The sequence below is a fragment of the Sapajus apella genome, unplaced genomic scaffold (assembly GCF_009761245.1).
Source record: "Sapajus apella isolate SASKATOON/1434 unplaced genomic scaffold, GSC_monkey_1.0 scaffold32, whole genome shotgun sequence".
NCBI classification, from domain to species: domain Eukaryota; kingdom Metazoa; phylum Chordata; class Mammalia; order Primates; family Cebidae; genus Sapajus; species Sapajus apella.
This window is the reverse complement of record NW_022436972.1, coordinates 10,372,196-10,381,104: the sequence shown is the minus strand read 5'-3', so window position 1 is coordinate 10,381,104 and position 8,909 is coordinate 10,372,196. Positions and strand designations below refer to the sequence as shown.

General features: G+C 37.1%; 1 pseudogene; it reads right to left on the bottom strand.

Moving 5' to 3' along the window:
- Nucleotides 1-5,168: 5,168 nt before the first annotated feature.
- Nucleotides 5,169-5,699, bottom strand: LOC116562186 (annotated as a pseudogene).
- Between the last annotated feature and the right edge of the window lie 3,210 nt (nucleotides 5,700-8,909).

The window sequence follows — 8,909 nt, the reverse complement described above, 5'->3', positions numbered from 1 at the left end:
CCCACTAATCCCCATCATCCGACATTGCCGGCTCAAATTTCCACGAGTCTTGGTGGGGACAAACCATCTCCAAGCCATAGTAATATGGCATATATTCCTAATAATTGTGATGTTATCAGATACTTACACACCAAGCTGGCTCCTCATTTGAACATGAGTAGGGAAATTTATTTTAAAAACTATTTTTTATTAATCTAGATAAGTCTTGTCCCAAACAAATAGTGTGACTGGAAGGGCAATGAGAAGCAGTCCTTGATTCACGTATAAACATAGAGCTGGAAACTGGATCCATTTGCTGTAGCAGCCAAAGTCTGGGTCTGGTTGAGAAACAGGTGACCCCCTCATCCTTCTTGCTATATGTAGAGATGGTGGGGGATAGCATTTTTGTTTTTTTTTTTTTGTAAAACCTGTTAAATTGTTGGTTTAACTAAATTGCTTATTTAGTAAGATGCTCCTGTTTTGATTAAGATTAACTGTAATGAGGCATTAAACTCTATCAGTTTATAGCAACATTAATTTTTCCAAACATGGGAGATTAACAGAAATGTGAGTAGGTTACTTTACCAAAGGTCCATTATAGTTAGGCAAAAAAGGCCTCTAGTGAAAGAGTAAAGATGATAACTTTGACAGCCCAATATATAACGTGGTATTTGTTCTGGGCCATCCCAATCTGTGAGACCTGTGCCCTAACTATATATTAGACCAGTCTTGCCATTATACCTTCATCAAGGGAATCTGAGAAGATTTCAAGGGATAAAGATATAGAACAGGGAGCCAGGAAAAGATGCATAACCATGTGAAACATAAAACATGCAATTTACCTACAGATGTGCTTCTTGCTTGTAGTACTGCTATATTTGTGTTTACAAGCATAAACATGCTGGTAAATTCTATTTTGCACAATTTCCATCAGAAAAGGAAAGAAATACATGGTACATTATGTATTTACGTATTTTTATTGTATGTCCTATATTCCTAACAGGAGAGGACTTCTTTTTGAATAAGCATTGATGAGAAACAAATCTTGTACTTGCAATTTTACACATTCAGTGACTAGAATAATTTTCTTTTTTCTGTTTCTTTTTTTTTTTTTTTGAAACAGGGTCTAGCTCTGTTGCCCAGGCTGGAGTGCAGTGGTGTAATCTCTGCTAACTGCAGCCTTGACCTCTAGCTCAAGTGATCCTCTACGTCAGCCTTCCAAGTAGCTGGGACCACAGGCACATGCCATCATGCCCAGCTAATTTTTTGTATATATGTATTTTTTGTTTTGAGATGGACTCTTGCTCTGTCACCCATGCCAGAGTGCAGTGGTGCCTGGTCTTGGACTCCTGACCTCAGATGATCCACCCACCTCAGCCTTCCAAAGTGCTAGGATTACAGGCATGAGCCACTATGCCTGGCCTTGATGTGATTTTTCAAACAAGGTGAAAAACAGGATACCCTCTCTTTTATGTATACTTACCACTGCTTTTTTATTAACTACAGCTGATCCTTGTAAAACAGGGGTTTGAACCATGCAGGTCCACTTATGCATGGATTTTCTTCTGATTCTGCCACTCCTGAGATAGCAAGACCAACCTCTTCTCTTTGTTCTCTTCAGCCTACTGAATGTGGAGACAAGAAGAATGAAAACCTTTATGAAGATCCACTTAATGAATAGTAAATAAATTTTGTATTCCTTATGATTCTCTTAATAACTTACTTTACTGTAAGTAAATAATTGAATCATGGAGGCAGTTTCCCCCATACTGTCCTCTTGGTAGTGAATAAGTCTCATGAGATCTGATGCTTTTATAAGGGGTTTCCCCTTTTGCTTGGCTCTCATTTTCCCTTCTCTGCTGCCATATAAGATGTGACTTTCACCTTCTGCCATGATTGTGAGGCCTCCCCAGCCACGTGGAACTGTGAGTCCACTAAGCCTCCTTCCTTTAGAAATTACCCAGTCTCAGGTATATCTTTATTAGTAGCATGAGAACAGACTAATAACAGTTTCAAAATGTAATTATTATAACATATATATCTTATTGTAGTACTTTCAACTTAAATCTATGCTAATAATATGAAATATTTGAAAACAATATCTTGTATTAAAATTTAACAAGGTGTCTGTTTCCTAGGTCTATGCTTCAATATTGTACAGAGTCTATGAAAGTTAGCTTACAATCTCCTGTTACCGGTTTGCAATTGATTTTGAAGACATTTGCAGTAAGCATTTTGAAACCATCCTCAGCTATATGTGTAGTAGGAATGCTGCCATAATTTAGATTATTTTCAAACAAGTGGGTGAGAAAGTCTTAGCTGGATCCCAGATCTTTTTATTACAACTGATTAAATCATACATTATCCTCAAGTCCAATTAAGTTGTTTTTTTTTTTTCTGTTTATGTGAGAGGCACCATACTGAAATCAATTAACTTTTCTTAAAAATGCTGGCAAAGATATTACACATCTGTTTAAAACCACTCAATCTGGTATTGTAAAATGTTAATGGATCTTTAAACCTAATCATCACAGCATCCAAATGAGAGCAATCTATTTCTGAGTCAGTATCTTTTAACCTACCCTTATGTTAAATAGATTATGTGGCAAAGCTGAAAACTATAAAAATTCTCATTGAGCAAGTGCAATGGATTGAATGTTTATGTGCCCCTAAAATTTAAATGTTAAAATCTTAACACCCCTGGTGATGGCATTAGGAGGTGGGTCCTTTGGGAGTGATTAGACCATGAGGGCAGAGCCCTCATGAATGTGATTAGTGCCCTTATAAAAGAGCCTCCAGGGAGATTCTTCACCCCTTCTTCCATGAGGGGACACAGCAAAAAGGCAACTGTCTATGAATCTGGAATAGGGCCCTAACCAGACACAGAATCTGCTGGCCTCTTGATCTTGGACTTCCCACTCTCTAGAACAGTGAAAAATAAATATTTGTTGTTTTTTATGAGTTGCCTAGTCTGTGGTATTCTGTTCTAGTAGCCTGAAAAGACTAATCCAGCAGGCTTATTTAAAAAATATTATATCTGTTGATTAAATCATGAGAATTCCCTATACTATAATGAGATTGAGGTCCTTTCCTTAAAATGTAAGAAGGACCTCATTTGCACTGTATCTCTACCTTTGCACTGGAGAGACAGGACTGTGCCCTCCTTAGCATTAGTTGTGGGAGAAAACCTGACATCTGCTACCTCCTTATGTGAGGAAATGTAAAGTATAAGCAACACATGTGATTCTTGCCAAAAATTTTTGATGTGAACCTAATGAAGCCTATAGAGCTCATTTTGTATTTATAGGGAAGAGAGGGAGGAATAAGTTAAATGGCACTGTGAAGAGACAGAAAAATCTAGAATGTGGGAATTCTAAAGGACAACCGGCTTAGCAGAAAAAGGTGAATTTTAAAAAAATTATATTAAAAAATAGGGTCAAGAAATTTTCTAGCTTAAAACAGAGTCATGATGCACAAATGTAATAAAAGGTATTTTGGGGACAGTTGGAGACACTTGAAAATGAACTATTAGATGACATTAAATAGTGATTCTGAATTTTGTTTTACTCATGATACAAAAGCATTTAATAAATGACACATCAGTATAGAAAAACACATCACTTGTAGCTTGTCTTTTAAAAGCAAGATAGCCAAGTGAAAAGTCAGTACAGATTCTTATTTTTATTTAAAAAAATCAAAGGAACATGTTGAGAATTGAGCTGCTATGATTTTCTTTTTTTCAGAGATGACATACATGTTCTCTGATAAGTAATATTCTACCACACATTCGCACTAAACCAAAGCAGACAGATGACTAGTAAGAATGTTTACATCTCTTCCTCCTGCTGAGCTAGATTGGCAGTGGAACATCGTCTCCATGGGAGAGATTTTGACAGGAAGAAATAGCAGAGTCCCTACCTAACCCTGAGAACCCAGGAAACTTGTTTATAGAGAAAGGATTTTCAGTAAACATGCAAACACACCAACATGCTATAAGTACAGGATACTTTTTAGTGTATTTCTAGCATACAGCATGCATTCATAGGTGCCCAGCAAAATAGGAATGAATGCCAATGTAGGAAGCATTTTTGCCTTCATGACATTCACTAAAAAGCACATGGCATATAATACTTTAATCAAGTGGGTAATCATGGAAGGTAATCATGGAACTTCCAAAATCGTATCCACTAGGTTAGCCTGAGAATTCATCTATACAAATATTTCTCAAAAATAACACTTCAAAGAGACTTCTGAAAATAGCGGGACTACATCAGGACTGGCGGAAGACATAGTCATACAAGGACTGCAAATGTTAAGACCAGGAGTTGTTTTTCACATGTAGCTTTTAGGTCAAGGACATCTCTTTCAGCTGATTCCTCCAGCCAGGACAGGCTGTGATCACAGGAGATTCAAAAATCTCAAGATGGACAGCAGGCTGGAGTAACACCCCAGATAAATATTAAAAAACCCAGCAAGGCTAAAGAACTGAAACTCTGACCCATGTCAAAAAAGAGATGCAAATGCACAAAAAATGTATACAAAGCCTGCTGGGATAAAGAGAGATCATGATGGTGAGTTTTGATACATAAACATGAATACTGGGGTTAGGAAGGGTGGAATGCTTGACATGGGCTTGCTCCTAAGGTGTCTGAGTCAGAAGCACCTGAGAGAGGTACCTACTTGGGGAGGAGAGGAGTATTAGGGTTAATGAATACAAGAAGGTGTTTTGGCTAGGAGCGGTGGCTCACACCTGTAATCCTAGCACTTTGTGAGGCCGAAGCAGGAGGCTCACTTGAGGTGAGGAGTTCAAAACCAGCCTGGCCAACATGGTGAAACCCCATCTCTACAAAAACTACCACAGAATTAGCTGGGTGTGGTGGTCTGTGCCTGTAATCCCAGCTACTTGGGAGGCTAAGGCAGGAGAATCGCTTGAACTGGGGAGGCGGAGGTTGCACTGAGCCAAGATTGGGCCACTGCAGTCCAGCCTGGGTGACTGAGTGAGCCTTTGTCTCAAAAAAAAAAAAAAAGATGTTTCAGGATAAATAGGTCCAGGAGGGTTTGGTCATTTTGGTTTTTACCCATCATCAATGCTTAATGCGAATGAAGGGTTGCAGAACAGAATCAGTTTTTCTGGGATACATTCTCCTGTCATCATGAGCTAAGCTTATTGGCCTACTGAGCCAGTGACATTGAGAATGATCCCATTCATTGTCTGGAGGTAGGACCTAGTACCGCAGATTATTCTGGGAAGCTGACATAGAAGATGATTTGCACAATGAAGTCTCCACTAAACCGCAGCTTAAGTCCAGTTCCTGGCCTTCTTTTTCTGCTCTGTAGCCCAGAAACATTTCTTTAAAAGCCAGAAAATCTGTAAATGTGAGCAGCTTTTGGAGGATGTCACCAATCACTTCATGTTTGTGACGCTGTAATGTTGTGAAAGCTGCCATGTTAAAGCTAAGAATTTGCTCTTGCAACTGTTCTTCTATATACTTTTCTGCCAAAGAAATATATTCATTAAAAATAAGTGTGTAGGTGAGTTTATTCTCTTCAGCGTCCTCAAACTCCTGGTAGTAGTTGTCCATGAAATTTCTCTATAATAACTAGAAGTCTTCATCCATGATAATGTCTTCTAAATATCCAATCACAGCATCAAAATGTGCATCAGAGTCAGAGGAGAAGGTCACCGTGAAGCTTTCTTCTAAGGTGTCCATGGTTGGTGCCACCGCACCCACCCAAGTGAGCTGGCCCTTTGGATCCCTACGGTATCTAAGGCACAGAGGACAGCTGGGGGAAGACTTGTCGCCCAGGATGCAGCCCACTCCTGAATTTTTTAAGGCATAGTAATAACACTGTGGTTATGCAAGAAAATATCCTTATGTTTAGGAGATTCATGATTAAGAACTCAGAGGTGAAATAGCATGGTCACTGTATTTTACTTTGAAATGTTTTAGCTAAATATATAAACATGTAGGAAGTAATTACAGCAAAATACTTGCAATTGCTGAATGTAGGTGGCAGGCATATGGATGTTCCTTGCCCTAATCCAAGGGTGTCCAATCTTTTGGCTTCCCTGGGCCTCTTTGGAAGAAGAACTGCCTTGGGCCACACACAAAATACACTAACATTAACTATAGCTGATAAGCTAAAAAGAAAATCACAAAAAAACTCATAATATTTTAAGAAAGTTTATGAACTTGTGTTGGGCCACATTCAAAGGCATACTGCTCCACATGTGGCCCATGGACTGTGGATTGGACAAGCTTGCCCTAATTTTTTAATTTTTCTCTATATTTGAAAATAAATATATTGATATACAAAATATAAATTAAAAATTATAATTTGAATAAAGAAGACCTTTTCAAATATGCTTTAAAGCTATACCTCATCAATTTGCAGTATTTCCAATTATATATATGTTTTTTATTGATCATGTTAAAGATCCATAAAGGCCTATAATATGAGCCAAACCTTTTAAAAATATTTGCTTGGTAAACCATCTTCTTTGGACATGACATTCGAACACTTCATTGACATTTGCAAGATTATGAATAATCTGTTAGTAAAGGGATTATTTTTAAACATTCATTGATGATTATCTCCTTCTCTGAAACTTGGTAATTAAGTTGTTGATGAATAATAAAATGACTTGTTAAAACACCCGGTACCTCTTTTAAAGTTGACTTTAAACTTACATTATTGGTGCTCCTTCTGTTAAATAAGCAATGATGCTGGAAAAGGAAATTTTTTCCCTTTAATTAATTTTAGGGTTTCAAATATTGACAATTTTTTGTATTCATTGTTAGTAATTTTGAAATTAATCTTTTCTACATAATTTTTCTGTCCTTGCACACTTTATAGACACAAATATTAAAGTCTTATATTTATACTGGTTACTTTTGCCCAGTCATAATCAAGAATATTTGCCTTATGCAACTGATTTCAATATCTTTTACCATCTTCTTAAAGCAGTATTACAATGGGATAGAGAAATTATTTGGTTTGGATTTGTTTTTAGCCTCTTTGTACTAATCTCTTATATAGCTTATAAGACTAATTTTCTTAGAATATTGTATGATGTACCATATTGTATGATATTTATGTTGTTCTGTAAGAACCAATGAGACCCACTTCCTTTTGCAGAGAATGTTCTTGAATATTCCAGTTACAGTATTACAATTTTCAGTTTTCCTTAAATATCAGAAATATATATACATATCTTTGCCAATGTGATCAACATGTTCCTTTGTAAAATGTTCACTTACTCTTCATGGGTTCATTGGCTTAATTAGAAAAAAGTGTGTTGGCGGAATGGACATATTGGTGACTGTTCATTTGTGCATAAAAGCTGTAAAACCCAATTTAATATATTTGACTGAATATTTGCCCACATTTAAAATTTATATTTGACATTTTGAGATAAGAGCTAAATGAGGAAACCTGTACATCTACTTACAGTCACCATGAATGCCTCATCGACAAATGCAGATGGATACATGAGTGTCGTGTTGGTGACTCAAATACCACTCTCAGTAGTACCTATAGTGATGTGATTTTTGAAATGAGAAACAACTCCTGATAAAGTTCTGAACATGAACCAAGTACATTCTTTCCTCAGTTTATGGTAGTTATATTCCTGTGAAATTCAATATATAACACCATGCAAAAAAAAAAAAAAAAAAAAGCTTGAATCTTTTTTTTTTTTTTTTTTTTTTGAGAAAGATTTTTTGCTTTTTTTCCCCAGGCTGGAGTGAAGTGGCGTGATCTTGGCTCACTGCAAGCTCCAAGTCCTGGGTTCAAGCAATTCTCTTGCCTCAGCCTCCTGAGTAGGTGGGATTTTATAAACATGTGCCACCATGCCTGGCTAATTTTTTTTTTTTTTTGTATTTTTAGTAGAGACAAGGTTTCACCATGTTGTCCAGGCTGGTCTCAAACTCCTGACCTCAGGTGATCTGCCTGCCTTAGCCTCCCAAAGTGCTGGGATTACAGGCCTGAGCCACCGCACCTGTCCCAGAGTTTTAATCTTAACTAAGATAATTATAAACACGTTTTTCACCTACAGAAAGTCCACTGGAACATTTAAAAGTTGAACATGATGCATATAGTTCTTTTTTCTATTGAACTGTATGCATATTGGAAGGTATTTAGCTCCCTGCCTTGTCCACTGAATATCTCTTGTGCTCTCCCAACCCCTAAACTTATGACAATTAAAAATGCCCCTTATATTTTCAAAATGCCTCCTGGGAGCTATATCACCTCTTTTGAGAACCACTGGCTTAGAGTTGAAACAGAGTCAACAAATACACAAGAAAAATAAAACATTATAAGTGCTCTGAATTCACAGGTAATTCTACTGTAGACAGGCTCCTAGGAGAGGTGATATGTAAGCTGAGTCTTGTAAAATCCATGTGGACTAGGATAAAAAGACATGGCAGGCAGAATGAATACGTTATAAAGTTTATAATACTCAAGACTTGCAAATTGTTCGGTACAAGTGGAATCTAGAATGCAGAGGTAGAGTTTATCAGGAAACAATCCAGGGAGGTACACAGAATCATGGAAAGATTGTCTTCCATACTAAGGTACAAAGGTGCATGCACTCTGTGTGTGTGTGTGTGTGTGTGTGTGTGTGTGTGTGTAGTTTATGGCAAGGGACTGACATGATCAAGTTTGCTTCTTAGAAATGAGTGGATCACCAGGGCGTAGGATGGAAGGCAAGAAAATCAGTTGCTTTTACTATAGACTTTCCAGTAATAATTTTAAGAATCTACCATTTAATAGTGTCCAGGAGCTTAGCCCTCTTGAATGTCATTTTAGTGTACTCTTGTTTTTACTCTCCTTTAAAAAAAAAAAAAAACTGCTGAAACTTTAGGAATCACTGTTTCTGTTCTAGTAATAACTACACACCTTCCTTGCACCTAACAATCTCCCTT